General features: G+C 32.7%; 1 protein-coding gene across 2 annotated transcripts in view; it reads right to left on the minus strand.

The window, feature by feature from the left end:
- The window catches only part of LOC126777351 (RNA-binding protein fusilli), a 97,977-nt gene that overhangs the window by 72,837 nt on the left and 4,055 nt on the right, over window positions 1-21,085 (minus strand). The gene's annotated exons all lie outside the window — the stretch shown is intronic.

Below are 21,085 nucleotides of genomic sequence, written 5' to 3' on the forward strand. Positions count from 1 at the left end.
TGGGTACTCACTTATCAGATATTTTACCTTTTGTTGGGTTACGGATTAAAGGTGCGAATGAACTACGGTTACTACACGCACAAGGGACGTAACATCTTAGTTCCCAAGGTTTGTGACGCGTTGATGCTGTACGGGTGTGGTTAATATTTCGTACATCGTCATTGTCTATGGTGACCACTTACCAAAATGTGAGGGTTAACTTTTTATGAATTTCACTGGTAAGTCTGAACGGGCAGCTGGTATGTAATAAAGGTATTGAAGTTAACTTAGAGGCGAACCTTATTCCTCACATCATCATGACATATTTTCATAAACCAGTTCCCATTCACATTTATCATCTATCGAATAATACTTTAACACCCCCCCCCCCCCCCGGACACTGATCATTTGTCATTTGACACTCAGCACGCTTCTAGCGTGCCTAAGTAAACATTATAATAGTATTCAAAGATTACTACGTCAATATGATGTAATTACTATTTGTGAATCAGTGTTTTGATAACGAGTATACCGTATTTTGCATTTTGTTGATTTTAACAAATGCGAATCGAGCGAGCGAGTCTGTGTCATTAAAAATGGTATGATAGAATAGAATATGCTTGATTGTACACCAAAAGAGTTACAGAACCATAGTTTTAAGCACAAACATTAAAAAAAAACGAAAATGTACAAAAGGCGCTTTTATCGCTAAAAGAGCGATCTCTTCCAGACAACCTTTGGGTGGAGGACATGAGATGAACAAAGCGGTAAGAATCAGATCAACTTAACTTTTATTTTAATGATATATATACATATGTCATTTACATTTTGAATTATATATACAGCAAACAGAAAAAAAACCTATGATAACACTAAAGATAAATAAAAATGTACTTAAAAAGGAAGTTTTCACATTACGAAATTCAGAGGAGCAAAAGTCTTTATTTGATGAAAGAAACTTTCCTAATATCAACAAATCCTGGGCAAATTAGAGGTATTTGCCTTAACAAAACCTTGTTCCATCATTGATAGATCTTGGATGTTTTATTTTCTTCACAAAAACGCGAATATACACAGGCGTGACGACATTCGCTCTGATTAGTGTTTCAAATAAAATGGCCGATTGCAGTATTTTATACTTTTATTTTATTAAAAAATCTTATTAATCTCAATGTGTGTATTAAAATGGGATCATTTTTTAGAATCCTTTTAAAATAGTTTCTTCTCTAAAATCATTTATTTTTTAATTCTTTAATACTGTCGTCGTGTCTATTGTTCGTTGTTAAATATAAGTTTATAAAATAAGTCACCAACGATTTTCAGTGTTAAGAAAAGTTATATTTTATAAATCTATACTTATGGACCCCAAACATGCACGTATAAACTAGTATTTTATACACACGTCTATCTCATTATTAGGAAAGTGACAGTGCAACATTAAATCGCATATTTCACGGCGAGATTGCCGTGACACGATACATACAAACATGTCACTCTCGTGATAAAACCGTCCCGAGAAACTGTGAAACCTTATAAAAAACAACTTTCCTTTTGATCTTAATATTTTACCGCGATCGTTGTTCACATAATAATGGCGGCATTAACATAATATTATAATTAAACTATTCAAGAAATATGTTTGTTACGTTGAATATATTTATAAAAGCTGTCGAGGAAATACAATATATTATAGAGGAAAAGACAAAGCGAAAACAAATAACTGTGTTTGTCTTTTTGTATGTATGTAACGCAAATATTATAGATTTTTTTTATTACGTCATCTCCTTTCAATCATGTTTCCCTCTGTTCGCAGTAAACTCAAAACTGTAATGTACATGATCATTAAAATGTTTACGAAAATTGTTAAAATAAATTTTAACCAAAAACCTTTAGTAATGTTCACAATAAGAGGTACAAAATGTCCAACCAACTCGCTAATTAACGGACCGACTTTTGGAGTGAAACAGGTACAACTGAGGTATGACCTTATAAAGACACCCAACATCCAATCCAGTATACATTGATACACCTTACTTATATACCATGCTTTTCTAAAGGTATTTATGATATACAAATTCCCTTGAAATTGGAATTCAAAGATTTCGGTATACAGCGTGTCCCAAAAGTGATGATTTTGCAAGGAAAAGATCCTCTCAAGCTTATTTATATGTCACTTAATATTTTACATAAAGCAGTTTCAACTATGGGTTATTTATGATAATACAAATTCTCCATACAAAGTTTTTGATATACAGAGTGTCCCAAAAGTGATGAATTTGCGAGGAATAGATCCTCTCGAGCTTATTGATATGTAACTTAATATTTTACATAAAGCAGTTTCAACTATGGGTTATTTATGATAATACAAATTCCCCATACAAAGTTTTTGATATACAGCGTGTCCCAAAAGTGATGATTTTGCGAGGAATAGATCCTCTCGAGCTTATTGATATGTAACTTAGTATTTTACATAAAGCATTTTCAACTATGGATAGTTGTTTTTGCTGATTAGAACGTAAAGTTAGTCTTATCACCATGAATATTTCTATTGTCGTTACGATTTTTAAATACTGTATAATAAACGCAAGACTATTAAGAACCCCATTTAGATCTTCATTTCAAAATATTCGTGTTTCTATTTCCTATACGATAACCTTAAAAATAGTTCTTGTACCTGCAAAGTGTAAATATTTTAAAATTAATGATATTTTATGGAGTCCTTTTTGGTTATTCTATAACAACAATAATGCCAGCTGATCACATTATCGTTAATTGTTGGTAACAGTATACGTTAATTTATTATAGAGATCAAAGTGTGTTCTCTAAATAATTTAAAAAGAGAAATCATACATATGAGCTGGTATAAACTGAAGGTAGTTTTGAATTAATGAATATTTAAATTTGAGAGCGAAGGGACCGATGTGCGAAGGCCTGTAAAAGTAAACATACCAGTTATAAGACCTCAGTTTTAAGTTAACCTCGACAGATCTCGAAATCTGTTGATTGTTACATTTTAACGGTGCAGGGTTAGTTACAATTGTTATTTACATTTTAATAAAATGAGTACGATAGGAACACAAGTGTGAACACTGACGAAAAATTTGAATATAATACAAACTAACTTGTTAGTTAGTATTATATTTCAGTTTCCAATTGATATTGAATAATTTAACACTTTTTTTTATTTACAATCCGGCTAGTGACAAGATTTTGTTAACTTTAAAAATTGGTCTAAATAAATCTAAAGGTTGAACCCCAAAAATAGTATACACTTCTTCTGACAGATAAAAGCATTATTAAAATTATTAGAATTAGCCCATAAAATTAAGCCATACTTTAATAAAGAAACAACACATCTTTATTGCACAGCACATAATATAAGTATCCATATTATACAAAAAAATCACAGGAGTCTGACAATATCCTACGTTTAGGCGAAGTCCTCTTCAGCCTTTTTTAAAAAGCTTGAAGATAATTTAGCAATTTTTATTAGTGTATATATATATATTAAATAAAGATTTTGGATTCGAGTTATGCATTAAATTCTAAGCGTAATAGTGTTTTTCTAAAGCATAACGACTCGTATTATTTTTATATTGTATATTTGTCTGACATATCAACGTACCGATATATAAAAGCTTATCAAATGTAATAAATGAGACTTGAGACTGAGTACCTCCAGTTCAATTCATATCAAATCAAATTAAATAATTATTTATTCAAGTAGCCTTAATGAGGGCGCTTTTGAATCGTCATGTTACAGTATCGAATTAATTGTAAATATACCACTGGTTTATTATAAATCCGTCTCTGACAGATATCTATGATCTCTATAATCTATGCTTTTAATGACAATTCTGACCAAAGACAATATAACAAAACAAAGATATAATAAAGTTAAATGTTCGAATTTACCGTTAAGACTATTCATAGAAAAGTTTATTTTATTTAAAAACACCGGTTTCGCGTTAATCAATTGAATATAATTTCTAGAATTCGAAGTTATTTTACAGGTCAATGATCTTTTTTTAAATATGTTTTCGTATATTTACATAATAAATTGACAAATAACAACTGTATCACAATCGAACATCAACCTCACCTATAAAAGTTGATTAGCGGGTGATTAGTTGAACAGTGCTGTACTCTTCTTTCGAATGTCAAATCAGTAATGACAGAAAGAGTGAAATTACTGTTTAACTATACACGCTAAAGCGTTTATAAGTAATGTCGTTAGTAAATAATTAAATTATCAAATAGTCTACCAACGTGTCGGTGTTTAATATTTCACAAGAGATACGGAGGTAGTTTTCACCAACAGCACTGTTGCAAATAATATGTGTTTGTAAAAACACATCGAGAAATTATCATTGTGCTCATTCCTTTCTTTTTGTGTACTATTAATTATAATCGACTTCTAATTTTGTGTCTTACAGATTAGCCCTTAAAATATTAAAATAATTAGTAAATATTTTACTATTTATACTTCTATTAATACATATTAAAATTGAATATCAAAGTAGACTAAAAAAATTATCGTTAAATATCAACATTCCGAAACATTTTTAATTTTTTCGTTTCCATAAACAGGTTACATTTTTTTATAACATACTTTGAAATGATTGAATATTCAGAAGAACATATGAAACACGCACTTCAACTTCAAAGTAGTTTCGTAATTTTAATTAAATTATGTGATTGCATTGTTTATAAAAAATTCAAGGCTAAATATATAATTTGTGTTATGAATTAACAACATTTATCTCATGTACAATCTGATGCGTTATCAACACCATGTATAAATAAATACGTTTTTATTATGTAATTAAAACTGTATAAATTTATGGCATCCTTCACCCAGGATCACTATGTTATTTGTAATTACACAGAACTCGTAAAAGTCAGATTAATGTACTATGTCTATATATATAAGTAACTAGCTGACCCGTGCTCACTTCGTTGGGCGGTAAACATTTTTACTTGTGATCGATTGGCCGAACATTAGTAAAATTGTCTCGCGTATTTGAAATTATTTCTTTAACTATGCTACCAAGAAACAAGCTGTAAAAATGAATTTTATCTAAATAAGTTTTCCTTGATAATAAAGCAATTTATTTTTAAATAGATTGACGTATATGAAAAAACCGTCTAATAGAAATATCACTTGATAGATTACGATCGCGGTTCCATACCTATGTCGTATTATCTCTTTAAGCATTCGTCCAAATTATATGCAGTAAAAGGAAAGTCTTTTGTTTTAAACACTTAAGACGATAAGTTTACTTATTTTGATAATAATTCATAATTGTTGATAATATGACTAAAAATGACCTAACGAGTTAAATTATATAATTTTTTGAATATAAAAAACAACTTTTTGTGACTTAAATATAAAAGTTAGATATATGCTGTCGCTGACTTTTTTGTAGACATTATCAAACTCTACAACTTTTCTCTAGAACTCAATCATATATCTCTCATCGTTAAGGCAGCGTTCGTAAGAAACGTTTTCGTTCGACCCTTTTTTTCTCCGACTTTCTTTGCAAATCCCACTATCACGAAAATGTATTTTCGTTTTACGGGTTAATATATAGCCTATGACACTTACAAGTAATGTGGCTTTCTATTGGTAAAAGAATATTCAAAATCGGTTCAATAGATCCAGAGACTACTCCCTACAACCTCACAAACTTTATAATATTAAACCTCTTTGTAATATTAGCATAGATTATAATATATAACTTCACCTGTTTGAATAGAAGAGTAAAGACCAGCAAATGTTGCATTTTTTTTTTGGCCATTTTTTTTTTGGCCACCTGATGGTAAGTGGTCACCAACGCCCATAGACATTGGCATTGTAAGAAATGTTAACCATCGCTTACATCACCAATGCGCTACCAACCTAGGGAACTAAGATGATATATCCCTTGTGCCTGTAATTACACTGGATCACTCACCCTTTAAACTGGAACACAACAATACCAAGTACTGCTGTTTTGCGGTAGAATATCTGATGAATGGGTGCTAGCTAACTAACTATACGAGCTTGCACAAATCTCTACCACCAGTAAATCCCGGCATTGCTGGGCTAACGCCGTGTGCTAAATTTTCATTTGACCATGCGTTTTTCTTCAACATGTTTTTTTATTTTCTGAATGATTAGCACAAATAAACTACTTACATGAATAGTTACTTGTCCGGGTATGAACCCGCAATCATCTGTTTTGTTTCACGTGATCTAGCAAGTAGGCCCTATCGACCTGTCAATATGGATCGGTCTTAAATTTCAAAGCCAGACAAAGGACATAACATCTGAATGGTTAATATTTCTTACAATGGCAATGTCCATGGGCGATAATGACCATGAGATGGCCCATTTACTAGACCAACTACCTATTTAAAATTTAAAAAAAACTTTCCAGCTGCCAGAGAAACGGTGGAAAATAGATACACGTACGACTAAAGAGCAAATCGTATGTGCCTTTATAAAAAAAGAAAGGTATCGGTTGTATAGTCGCTTTGTCTCTTTCTGTTAAATGGTACGTTTCTTGTGGCTTTTTCTCCATATTGAATCATCAGACAGACTATATACAACATCGTGTCAATGACTCTTAAATATATATGACAATACACAAAGATCGAGTTACGTCCTCGTATTTTTTTTTTGCGAGTTACAAAAACAACAAATTAAAATAATTTAAATATATCATACGTACATATAAATGTATGCATGGGATAAGAGTGAACGAATTCGTCCATTCTTATCTCGATCTCATTCAATGCGACGGCAACGCAGCTCTTACTTTTCAATATATATCATCAACTAAAATATTAATTAAATATACTTATATTATAAAGAGAAAAGATTTCATTTTTTGTATGTTTGTATGTTATGTTATGTTATGTTATGTTTATGTATATGTTTGTTCTGGATAAACCCAAAATCGATTTAACCGATTATAAAATTTCTTTTACCCATAGAAAGCTACATTACCAACAAGTAACATAGGCTATATTTTATTCAAAAAAATAATTAAAAACCCCTACGAAAAATGCATAATGTAATAAAGTATAAATTTTCATTGAAAGTCATTATTGGAGTAAAAAGATAACAGTTCAACCCGGACGAAGTCGGGGCGGACCGCTAGTTGATTATAATAATAATTTTAAAATTTCACACATTAAGCTGTTTATAGCCTTGTTTTTATTTGTGATTTACTTTAATTATGTATAATTTTGTTGCAACTGAACCTTTTTTGGAAGTCGTGAAGGTTTAAAATCAGGGTCACTTATGTAGTTAATTATACAAGGGACTGGTTCTGTATACATCAATCTATCATGAGGAATTCCTACTATTTAAAGGTATATTGCATATTATATACCTTTAGAGATTTTGAAATGACGTTTTACATTATATGAAATTATGCTGATAAGTAGCTAATAGCTACACGCCCTAACATCGCACATAAACATTTTATTGCTATATATAAAAATTTAACAGGTAGTTTTTTTTGTCACGATAGCTTATCCAATTTTATTCAATATGGAATATATTAAGTAAGATTATCTTAACTAATATACTAAATTTTAAAGTGAGTTTATTTGTTTCACGCTTTGTAAAAGGATATAGATTAACTTACACCTGCATTCCAGACCCTTCACACGTGGGCGGAAATTAGCAGCAGATAATTGCACAGCGAGAGTATGTACACTCACTGCCTTCAATGTATGACGTAATAGATATCTCTTTAAATTATTCAAAATTCGAATTTAGAATATTAATAACCCGAAAGTCTAATATCATTGCTTTATTATGCAATATTTAAATCCGAAAAAAAAAAAAACAAAATGTTAGTATAATCTGTGCAAGTAATTATCTAAATCAAAACGTTTATGAGACATTTTATCAACGGTAAGCGTTTAATATTACCTTGTAATTTATTTCGATAAAGATAACTCCTGTTACAAATAAATCAAGCTATATACCGTTGATTCGTTTCCAATTTAACTCAAAGATAAGGAACAGTTATCTCATGCATAAAGAACAGAAATAATATGCTGTCGCAGACGTTCTAGTTATTTGATATATAATTCTTAATGTTAGGTGTCATGCCCCTGACTAGTACTGTTCTGTTTAGATATTTAGTTGATGCCAATGTTGCTATTAAATTATTATTTTTAATATTTATTTTTTTGAGTCTCATCTGACTGATATGTCAATTTAAGCCGTCTTGACAAGTACTGGCTTCCCTCGAGGTAGGTGATTCCTGATGCTGATGATTTTTTTTAATGCCGAGATGGCCTAGTGGTACGAATGCGTGAATCTTAATCGATGATCGTGGGTTCAAACTCGGGCAAGCACCATTGAATTTTCATGTGCTGAATTTGTGATTATAATTCATCTCGTGCTTTATGGTGACGGAAAACATCGTGAGGAAACCTGCATGTGTCTAATTTCACTGAAATTCAGCCACATGTGTATTCCACCAACCCGTATTGGAGCAGCGTGGTGGAATAAGCTCCAAAACCTTCTCAAAAAGGGAGAGGAGGCCTTAGCCCAGCAGTGGAGCATTCACAGGCTGTTAGGAAAAAATAATATTTTTGTTTCAGAGGTATGATATCGATGTCCTCTTGAAAAAGGCCTTTTTTAATAATCTCGGATGGCAAATGACTCTACTCCACCTGATGGTAAGTAGTAGTAGAGGCCAAACGCGACGACGGCTACACAGTACAATTGGGAAGAATGTTCTTTACTAGCCGCCCTCGCCTTGCCGACCCGCAAGATGCTACTTCGCGCCTCGCCTTGGAAGCTATTGTCAAGTTGGAATAGCCATCTGCGTGGTCATTTACTTGCTGGTAGGGATTCGTGTACGCTCGCCTGGGTAGGGATCACCCATTCAGCACATATTCTACAGCCAACAGCATTACTTAATAATAATATTTTCCGGTTAGAAGGGTGTCACAGAAGTGGCAAAACGTCTTAGTTCCCAAAGTTGGTGAATATTTCTTACAGCGCTAATGTATATAGGCGGTGGTGACCACTTACCATAAAAAAGCCCATTTATCCATCCTACTTATTGTATATAAAAAAATCATATAAGTACCAACACAGGTGCACTCTTACTTCCCTCGCTCTCAAAATCCGATGGGACGGCAAATCCGACACAAACGGAAAATACAGGCGCAGGACCAATGGCTTTACATGCTTTTCTAGGCATAAAAATACAAACAACCCTTAGATCCTACTACCGAGAACTCTATAGAAAACAATCCAACATTTTTTGGACCAACCCCAGGTTTAAGCTCGAGGTCTACGGCCACATGAGATAACCAGTAAACCAACGTGACAATCGGTTATATTGGCGAAGCATAATCACAACTCGTTTTAAACACAGTAATAAATTATCGATCGTTACAGGAAATGAGCACTTTTGTATGAACCCAGAGATGATAATTACGAAAATTATAGTCACCACACTATTGTTAGGAACTCGTTTTTAAACAACACAATTCTGGTATTGCCAGAACTGGACGTAATAAAAACAATTAATATAATGGTAAAAGGTATACCAGTATTACATTATATACAATTATATATGTACAAGTTAATCGCAAAATTACATGAAGTGGTTATGTGTTAAGTTAGATCTAAATATGCAAATTTCTATTACTAATATTATAAAGAGGTTTAATTGCTACGGATTCTCGAAATGTCTACATACTCTAGTGATTTTTGCTATATATAAATATTTAAACACTTTTTTTATACATACAAGATAAAAAACTAAGTGTACGTTGTCATATAGCTTTTTGTTTCCGCATAGTCGGAGAAAAACTTATCGAACGCTTTAGATCGCTATCAAAAGCATAACGGATACACTAAAATTTTGTATGTGAGATTTGTAATTAAAACGAGAGCTTACATAGGATTCCACGAAAGCTATATTTATCTATAATAGATAAGCCACAGCGGCAGATTTTATAATTAAAAATTGAGATAAACTAAATGATAACTTTAATACACTTTATAAGTCATAATTAAAATAACTAACATATTCAATAAAAACGTTTTTTTTTTTTTTTTATAGAATAGGAAGGAGGACGAGCATATGGGCCACCTGATGGTAAGTGGTCACCAAACGCCCTTAGACATTGGCATTGTAAGAAATGTCAACCATCGCTTATAGCCAATGCGCCACCAACCTTGGGAACTAAGATTTTATGTCCCTTGTGCCTGTAATTACACTGGCTCACTCACCCTTCAAACCGGAACACAACAATATCAAGTATTGCTGTTTTGCGGTAGAATATCTGATGAGTGGGTGGTACCTACCCAGACGAGCTTGCACAAAGCCCTACCACCAGTAAAATACGTAATAAAAACGTTTTCTTCAAATTAACATAGCCGATTACATACTTTGCAATTCCAAACTGTTTTAGATATAAAAATAATATTTTAAAAACGCGAAAATAAATTTGCGGAAATATTTATTGTTATTCCATTATGTAAAGAAAATATACAAATAAAACTTTAATGATAAATATATATATGTGTATACTAATAACTTTTGACTTTTGACTTTAATTTCAGGAGAGATAGGGTAATTGCGCTGGAAATGTTATAGTGCACACGTGTGTGCGTAAATAAAGATGCACTCTTTCACTGACGGCAATAAGACAAGTCTGAAAACAGATCAAGCGCAAGACCAACGGCCTTATGTGCATTCCAAGGCACGAGAGTGTACGCATTTCCAACTTTCAGACTCCTGGCTGCTACTGAGAATGTTCGGCAGAAAAATCCACTCATTGTTTATTGTAAAGTGTATTGATAAAGTTCTTCCTAGTTCATAATCTTCAAGTCACTGGCTTGTGGTCACTTGACGTCATGAGAAGTATTTATGTGTGTGTCTTTAGATATAAACGGGAAAAAACCGCAAATACATAATTATATCTATGTATAATAAGTTCTTTTTAATGTCAAATAGTGTTTCCATAATTAGTGCTATTCACACAAGTACTAATTACACGACAGCTTGTTACCTGAAGATCTAGAATTTTAAATAATATATCCTCGAATAGGAACGATATTTTTTTTGTAATTTGTTCGTACAACCTATTAATTGTATAATTATTATTTTGTTATATTTTTTCTTAGATTAGCGGCCACCAGCTATTGATTTAAAAATCTATCTAAAGGGTACCAATTTTAAGCGTTTTGATTTTCAATTTCAATAGGACTATAAATACTAAATACTTTACTAGTAAACAAAAGTATAAGTATACTAGTAAATACAACATTTATAAATAAGTAAAAAAAATGTTTTTATTTGAACTTGTATAAATATGATGAATTAAATTCTCAATAGAAGCACTTGTAAAGTAATACATATAAAAACTCTATGGTGATTCAAGTGTGAATTCTCAGTCTACAAACTAGATTACAAAACGAGTTTATACGTTTATCTCATATCATGAATAAACGCTACATTTTGATTCTTAACTTCAACTAAATAAGGCTTATATTGGCTTGGATTTAGTTAAAATATTCGTGGGTTTTTCATTACGCCTAAAGACAAAAATAATAATACCGGAGGCCTTTAATAGTGTTTATAAAAACCGCGCAGTCTCGGATAAGTGATTAAATTGAAAAAAGCTAGAGTTGCAAGTCTCGTTAAATTAGTGGGTGTTTTGAATTATGATGTATATATAAATATAGGAAATTCCTTTATCCCAGATACTTCATACATATCGTCAAAAATCTAATAATTTAATGATTTTTAAGAAACAAAACATTTTGTGTAATTAGTATTAGTATTAAAATAGTACCCTTACAAGTGTTGTATAAAAAAAAGATGCGCGCCAATTTCAAACCGCCATTTTGTTGTTGGACAGAAAGGCAAAGTAATGAATTCATTATTGGCGCGACTTGTGATTTGTTTAATGTGTTCAATTGTGTTATTTGGATTTTTAAGAGGATTCAAATGAGTAATTTACGTCGATTTGTATTATTTGTTGTTCTATTTTTATAAAGATGATACAGAAGTGAAATTGATTTTATAAATTATTTTTTATAATTATTAATTAGTATATTTGTAATTTTATTGTAAATAGGTAAGCGGACTGGTAAAAGGGCCAATCGGTGGTAAATAAGAAGTATGGTTAATGTCGCCAATGCGCCAACAACCTTGGGAACTAAAACGTTATGGCCCTTGTGCCTAAAGTTACACCAGTTCACGCAGTCTTCAATTCGGAGCACAATAACTGTGAGTATCGCTGTAGGTTATATGATGAGTGGGTGGTACCTAGCCCAGGCGGGCTTGCACAAAGACCTACTACAAAAGTCTAGGTCATATGGTAGGTTGTTTATCTAATTTTAGATTTGTTAATTTTTTTAAATTGCAATTTCCGCATAAATTTTGGCGCTATAATTAATCTAATCAATAAATTTTATTCAGGCCACGCATTGAACAGATAAAATTGATATAGATTGAAAGATATTCCTTGGTTTTAATCATATTCATAAATTTAATTGAGTCGAAACAATCTAGAAAAAATAATGAATAAAAATGTACCATAGGTTGCGTCTTTCGATATAGGTCCTGATGTCTGCATATTTTAATGAGCAAGGAGTGAATGGATGAACGGTGTCATTTGAAATCGTCGCTAGACTGTTTATTGTTACTGCAAAACAGTGAACAGGCTATTGGATCACGAGTAATTTAAACAGAGGTCGCCGGTTCAAATTAATCAATCACCATAAATATTGTCAAGTACTAAATTAATATTTACAATTCACTTCATGCGCAGCGGTTAAGGAAAACATCGTGAGGAAACCTGCATTTATAGGAAGTTTTTTTTAAAGTGCACATCCGCTATAAGGACACTATGTCATGGTGTTTTAACTCCTGAAGCCTTTTAAATAAAGGTCTTTGTTGGACACAGTCATTCACGCGCTTAGTGACTGCACTTTGACCGTACTACAAATGGACTTCATTTTGCCAATTTTCTGTTCAGATTCTGGGAACTAGTACACCGTAAGCAGATAAATAAATAAACAAATACTTCTACGGCTGTACATACTTAATATATATATTCAAAAGATCTAAATTATTAACGCGATCACTAACCTCGATATGCAGCAGCTGCGTGTGCTCACGTAAACATAACACTGCATAGAATATGCCTGGACTCGGGCAGGTAAATTTTAGGCACGGCCTCGTAAGATATTTTTTGATATACCATTACATACTTGTTTAATATCTTAGTTAATCACGAGATAAAACAATGCTCATTAGTAATTTAAAGTTGTGTTAAATGCAAATTATTTTAACAATAAATAAAACAATATCGAATGGGGTAACAAGGGGGCAAACCTGTTTTGTATGGTTTTAGGTAGGCAGACTGATAAATGGTCTACCTGATGGTAAGTGGTCACTATCACCATAGACTTCGGTATTGTACGATATTGTGATTCACCTTGGGAACTAAGATGTTATAATGTTCCTTGTGGCTGACGTTACACTGGCTCACTCACCTTTCTTCAAACAACACAACAATACTAAGTATGGGCAGAATATGTAATAAGTGAGTGGTACCTACCCGGACGGACTTACACAAAGTTCTACCACAAAGAAATATTTAAATTATTTAAATCGTGTACTTAATTTGATAATAACGAGAATTACGTAGTAAGTAATATTTGTTTATCATTTCATCTGTATGTTTAAAGTATAATGTCGTAATGATAAAGATATTGCGGCGAAACGTTTTTATATAATATTGTCAGTTTGTAAGTAGCACTTTAAATAAATTAATAATAATATCCTGGGGCATTATTCTCTCATGGCCATCTGATCCTATGTTAAGCAGAGCTTGTACGATGGAAAACAGACAACCGATACTTATATATATAATTACACCCAGACTCAGGACAAACAGACATGTTCATGCACCCAAATGTCTGTCCTGGGTGGGAATCGAACCCACAATGTTCGGCGTGAAAGATCTACCACCCATGCCAAAGGCCCGTAAAAAGTAATAGTAAGAAGTCTCTTTTAAAACAAGATTTTATATACAAAAATGTGTTTATACTTCGAAAGTCCGGTAATGGTACAACCATTACATTAATGATATGGTATGGTAAATGGATATTAGTAAACCTCCGAGCAATAATTTGTAAACGCAATCTATTTGTTCTTAAAGATCTTAATGTAAAGCCATGTATATTTTTTAATTTATACATATATGTGGTTTATAAAGTTTTAAATGCTGCTTTGTATAAACACAAATAAAATTATTTGCCTTATGTATACACTAAATGTTCTAAATTTACGATGATTTCTATAATGTAAATTGATTAAATCCTCAATAGTTTTCCATTCGCTCGAAAGCATATTGTAATATTGTAACAGCCTGTGAATGTCCCACTGCTGGGCTAAGGCCTCCTCTCCCTTTGTGAGGAGAAGGTTTGGAGCTTATTCCACCACGCTGCTCCAATGCGGGTTGGTGGAATACACATAATATAGATAGAATTTCAGTATAGGTAGAATTTCAGTGAAATTAGGCACATGCAGGTTTCCTCACGATGTTTTCCTTCACCTTCAAGCATGAGATGAATTATAATCAAAAATTAAGCACATGAAAATTCAGTAGTGCTTGCCCGGGTTTGAACCCAGTTATCGGTTAAGATTCACGCGTTCCTACCACTGGGCCACTGGGTAATCATATTGCAGAGATTAAATTTAAACGTTTTATTCGTATAAATTTTTTACATCAGTTGGGTTCATGTAATTTTATGTTTTGTATATGCAGTCTGAGCGTGATTGAATTAATGACTTCAAAAATATATGTAAAAAAAAGTAAGCGTATTTGCAACATTAAATAAATTAAACTTTAATAATTTTTAATGTGGCAAGAATGTGCAAGCTCGTCTGGGTCATGAGCCACTCATTAGATATTCTACCGCTTAACAGCAATACTTAGTGTTGTTACGTTTCGGTGTGAAGGGTGAGTGAGCCAGTGTAACTACTGGTAACATCTTCGTTAGCAAGGCGCATTAGAATGGTTAATATTTCTTACATCGCCTGTCTATGGGTAGTGGTGACCACTTAACATGAGGTTGCCCATTTACCCGTGTATTTTGCCCGATTTGAATCCGGAAACATCAGTTAAGATTTCACATGTTATGTCCAGTATCTCAGAACTATAGGACCAGTTAAATTTTATAATAAAAAAAAAAACCATTGACATTCGTAATGTTTCCTAGTTCCGAGTTCGTTTTTTAAAATCAGCGCAGTTATATGTAAAAACTTTATTATTTGTGATTATGTAATGATGATCTCTTCATCTATCATCGATGAGTCATGGGAAAAGTGGATACAGATAATACATACCGATAATATTATGCTATCACAGATTATAAATATGCAAATGTTGCATACAAAAGTTTAATCTAATTATTGTGTAAAATTTACTAACTAAATTATAATCGTTATATATGGGATGGGGTTTGCACTGGAAATTTTACAGTATATGTCAATGACATTGTATCTCAACGGAATATTAATATTACAAAACAAACTTCTAATCTAGAATCAGTTTATGATATTTAATCTGTCGTGTCAATAAAAGAGATAATAGCATGAGTAGAAAAGCGTTGTCGTTACATATTTATATAAAAAATAAAGTTTTTTTTTCATATATATAATAAAGACATATATTGTATGAACGCGGTAATCCCAAGAACTACCAGTTTGAATAATTATTTTTGCGTTAGACGGTCCGATTATAATAATCGGTATATGCCGTGGTTACAAATCAATAATAATTGATCAAGTTTTGAAAATGATTCTTATGTAAATCAATTTTATAATAGTTTATGGAATAATATGATGTATTTTAAATGTGAAAGCATATTTGTTTGTTTGTTAGTTCTTCAATTAGGCTCAAACGAGTTTACGGATCCTTATGTTTGACATAGAATTATAATATGTCTTGAATATTTAATTTGAATTATCTAACTACTGGTGGTAGGACTTTGTGCAAGCTCGTCTGGGTAGGTACCACCCACTCGTCAGATATTCTACCGCAAAACAGCAGTACTTGATATTGTTGTGTTCCGGTTTAAAGAGTGAGTGAGCAAGTGTAATTACAGGCACAAGGGACATAAAATCTTAGTCCCCAAGGTTGGTGGTGCATTGGCTATGTAAGCGATGGTTGATATTTCTTACAATGCCAATGGCTAAGTTCGTTTTTCACTGAAATTCTGCCACATGTGTATTTCACCAACCCGCATTGGAGCAGCGTGGTGGAGTAAGTTCCAAACCTTCTCCTCAAAAGGGAGAGGAGGCCTTAGCTCAGCAGTGGGACATTCACAGACTATTACTGTTACTATATATCGATTATAAAATAAATTAAACTATTGAGTTTCTTACCGTGTGTTCTAGGTACAATCTACATTCCGAATCGTTTAAAATTTCTTATAAAATTGGAATAAAGAATAATTTGATTTTGTTCTTTGTGAGGTTTACTCAAACGCTATGAAGAATCTACTAAGGTGTAAGTCTAAGATTGGGTCAGCCATTATTAGAGAATCGCATAATATAGGGATTTTTCTAGGTGGTAGAGCTCTGTGCAAGCACGTCTGGGTAGGTAACACCCACTCATCAGAGTAACTACAGGCACAAGGGACATACATCTTCGTTCCCAAGGTTGGTGGCGCATTGGCGAAGTAAGGAATGGTTAATACTTCTTAAATCATCATAGTCTATGGGCGGTAGTGACCACTGACCATCAGGTGGCCCATTTACCTATAACATAAGAAAAAAGGAACCTCATAAAAAATTGTAATGATTATGAGACGCTTAAAGCCCTCCCAGCCATTAGTAAGTTGATGTTTTTAAGTTACATCTCGTGTGCGTTGTAGTTTAAGCTTCTTATAAGTATCTTACTTTTTTTTAAATTTACAACACAAATAATTGTGTTGTAAACAATTATCGAATCCAATGTGATTACTTTCAGCTTTATGCTAATACTCACTCACTATAAAATCCCCTTTGTAGTTGGCTGGTCTTTGAGATGAGCCGCCATAGCCGAAATCCGGTCAGGAGGACCAAGAAGTACGTGAGTCAGTCGGTCAAGATAAATTAAAAAAAAAAACATTAATTTGATTAAGGCTGAACATGAAGTTTGGAATATAAGTGTGATGTTTTTATTACATTGGTGAAGGCCGATCGTATTTGATTAATTATTATATATGCGCTTACTGTTTATTATGAACAAACAAATAACAAAATATTCTAAACATGTTACATCTTAATTTCAATGGAAAAAATTTAGTTTTTTTAACAGTTTTTTGTGCAAAGGTTAAAATTAAAAATGTTAGCCCAGTCGCTAGTTTATTATTTATCTAGATAAAAAATCCAATACAGCACGTTATTAAAAATATTTAATCGATACTATTAATTTCACCGTTCGTGTTGCCATATTTATTTCCTGAAAATACTAATTTATATCCAAATCAGGCAAAACTCCTAAAGTTATAGGTACTACCAACAAAAACGACAAAATATTTTCACCGGAATTTTTCGGACCACAGCTTGTTCTTAGATGTCAGCTGTTCTGACTTAGGCGTGTCACAAAACTCATTGTGGATTCCGTTAACGTTCAGGAATGATCGTTTCGTCACTAACAATGGAATTCCTAATTTCGCTTTTAATGAAAAGCAAACAAAAGTTGAACATCACACATACACTTTGAGGCGCAAAATTCCTTTTAGTATGCTAATGGTGTGCTTAGAATAATAATTAATTATAGCTGTTGAAGGAACTCTCTATCTATGTTCATGTAACCGCGGATAAAAAAGTCGTTTTTACTAGCTAAGACATACATATAATATGTTTTGTATAGATTAACAGATGGTCACTACTCAAGCTGCCAGACATACATACATACCAAGAATATATATATAAATCTGACAATCATCGCCAAAGCACATTTCATTTGTTCAAATCAGGAGTTATTGAATTCATGCGTGTATGTCACGCTGGATAACGTTGCTGCCTGAGTTACGTCAAGTAAAAAGACTATATTATTTCCCTCATTGGCCACAGGATTATAACTAATAAAAACTTGGATAAGAATCCAAATTTGATCTGTATATTAAGTCTGTCACATATAATCCTACCTTATAAAAAATAGGTTTTATTCTTTTTATAATTTTTAATTAATAAATATCGCACGACACCACGTGGAATAAGTCTATAAAATGGCCAAAGACCTGATACACACTGGTTTCCAGGGAACGAGAGAGGATCCTAGGACGCTGCATGTGTTGACAGACTGGCCCCGTCTCATATCAGGGAAACGCTAAACCGAAAAAATATGACACTTTGTTTTACTGCCTCGACTGGTATCATTTTTCGCCCAGAGAATCGGAATTGCCTTTCCAAGGGGGTAATGCGGCTTGCATGATTACCAGTATCTTATTTTAAAATTTTATTTGTATGTATATAAGGATTTAATGTTAATAATTATTGAATGAATAATATATTTTTTTTAAAATACATAATCAAAAACATGTAAATAATCTTGAAAGTATAGCGTATCGTCAGTCGCATTGTTACTTATACACATATTTGCGTCAACATCTACGGTTACATCATATCGTATAAAAAATTGTTTCTATACAAGTCACGATTCATAAGAACAGTTCGTTATATATATGTATTACATAGTTAATCGTTTTGCGTGTGTACTGTTAGTATATATAAGTTTTCGATTTAAAGAAAAACATACCTTACTTTCTTAAAATGAGACAATAAATACTATAGTTATATTATAGTTTCCTTATATTTATATATATATATATATGTACTTATATAATAAAGTAAAAAGTTTGTTATTCTGTTTTAACGCTTTTGAACTGCCAGACGGTTTTAAAATAAGATTTTAGCTTTCATTTACTTAATAGCCCAATTGTTGAGGATTGTTATAAGCTATTTAACGTCATTGTATTGTCAACGGACGGAGAACGTTCACGATTAATGTGGGTGAAACCGCGCTGAGTTGTTAGTTAACTTTCGGGATTACATCAACACTGTTAAAACTATAATATGTAAATAGTTTAAATATGTTTGTATAACCGTAACAGCCTGTGAATGTCTCACTGCTGGGCTAAAAGCCTCCTCTCCCCTTTTTTTGAGGGGAAGGTTTGGAGCTTATTCCACCACGCTGCTCCAATGCGGGTTGCAATGAAATTTCAATTAAATTAGACACATGCAGGTTTCCTCATGATGTTTTCCTTCGCCGTAAAGCACGAGATGAATAATAATCACAAATCAAGCACATGAAAATTCAGTGGTGCTTGCCCGGGTTTGAACCCACGATCATCGGTTAAGATTCACGCGTTCTTACCACTGGGTCATCTCGGTTTCATGGGGTGTCCTGCTCTCCTCGGTATGTCGTAAACACGTGTCATCACGTAGGTACGTCATGAGTTGAATTCGTCTTTGACCAACTCATGTTTGTATACAATGGTTGAAATATTTGTAATGCTTTTTTTATAAATTAAATGTACTCAGTACTCAGTATGTCCTGTTTGTATAAAAGTTCTTTTCACTTATTATATTTTTGGATCGTTTGTCTTAGCGTCTAATTACGAATATAATTTTCATTGGCCAAAATTGGGGAAGCGATGACTTATCATAAATTAGTTGTATAAATGTGCATTCGAATTCCATGGCCCGAAGCTTACACAACGTAAACTTATTTAGGTACACCATGTCGTATTTAGCACATGTGTTGCCGTAACTTTACAACTGATCACGTGACATAATAACTCCTGCCGGCTGTACTTTATGAATATGTTGTAATCTAGCTCATATGAAACGATCAATATGAAGATTATATAAAAAAGCACACTAGTAATATTCGAATTATTTATAACTAATATTCGCCCGCGTGTTATAGGGAGAGGGGCGGGTATCAGGTATAAAAAGTAGCCTATGTCCCTCCTTGGGTTCAAGCTTGCTTCATACACGATTCGCATTTATAATATTATAGTGTAAATTATAAAGACAGCCAAATCTGTGAGACGTCTTTCAGTCGAGCAAGGAATCTTTATTATATCAATAGAAGACATATGAAATCGTAATATTTCTCACAATAAGCTTATCAGTTGTTCACATCGCCGAACATTATCGATCGATAGTTATCGTTATCGTGAATTTTTATTTATTTTATCCGACTACGGAACGTCCAAGAAGAATAATCCAGTCAAACTTCTAACATCCGAATAACATAGTTAATGACGTCACTAATAATCTAATATGGCTACTGGTGGTAGGGCTTTGCAAGCTCGTCTGGATAGGTACCCCACTCATCAGATATTTTACCGCGAAACAGCAGTACTTGGTATTATTGTGTTCTGATTTAAAGGGTGAGTGAGCCAGTGTAATTACAGGCATAAGGGACATAACATCTTAGTTTCCAAGATTGGTGGCGCATTGACGATGTTAACATTTCTTGCAATGCCAATGTCTATGGGCGTTGGTGACCACTTACCATCAGGTGGCCCATATGCTCGTCCGCCTTCCTATACTTTAAAAAAAACCATATTTTCAATTGTTCAATCAAAAACTATTGTTTTTATGGTTACCCAACAAAAAGGGTCATCATAACTTTTAGCATGATAAAACAAAAACGTTTGACCTTTCAATTCATCTGCTCATGTATGATAATTACTATGGAAATATTTATTTAAGAACCAGAATCTACTTGATTGAAGCTGACTCTTACAGCATTTTGAAATCGCAATTTTACAAGATTATATCCAATGTAAAACGATGATAGGACGTAGGTAGGTAGAGTCTTTTACCAAGAAGACCGGTAAAAAATTCAATAGTTACCCTTTTTTACCAATTATATATACATAATATATTCTGTCTGATAATCAACAAATACTAACTGCAATAAGACCGCAGCTAAAGGTATCCTGTTTTATACAAAAAACAAATGCTTGTTCTCTTTGTGTTCATTGGGAACTTATAGGCTTTTAGTACAGTAACATATCAACGTACAACTATTTTAAGCGTACAACTTATACAGT

This window comes from Nymphalis io, chromosome 22, assembly GCF_905147045.1.
Source record: "Nymphalis io chromosome 22, ilAglIoxx1.1, whole genome shotgun sequence".
Taxonomy (NCBI): Eukaryota; Metazoa; Arthropoda; class Insecta; order Lepidoptera; family Nymphalidae; genus Nymphalis; species Nymphalis io.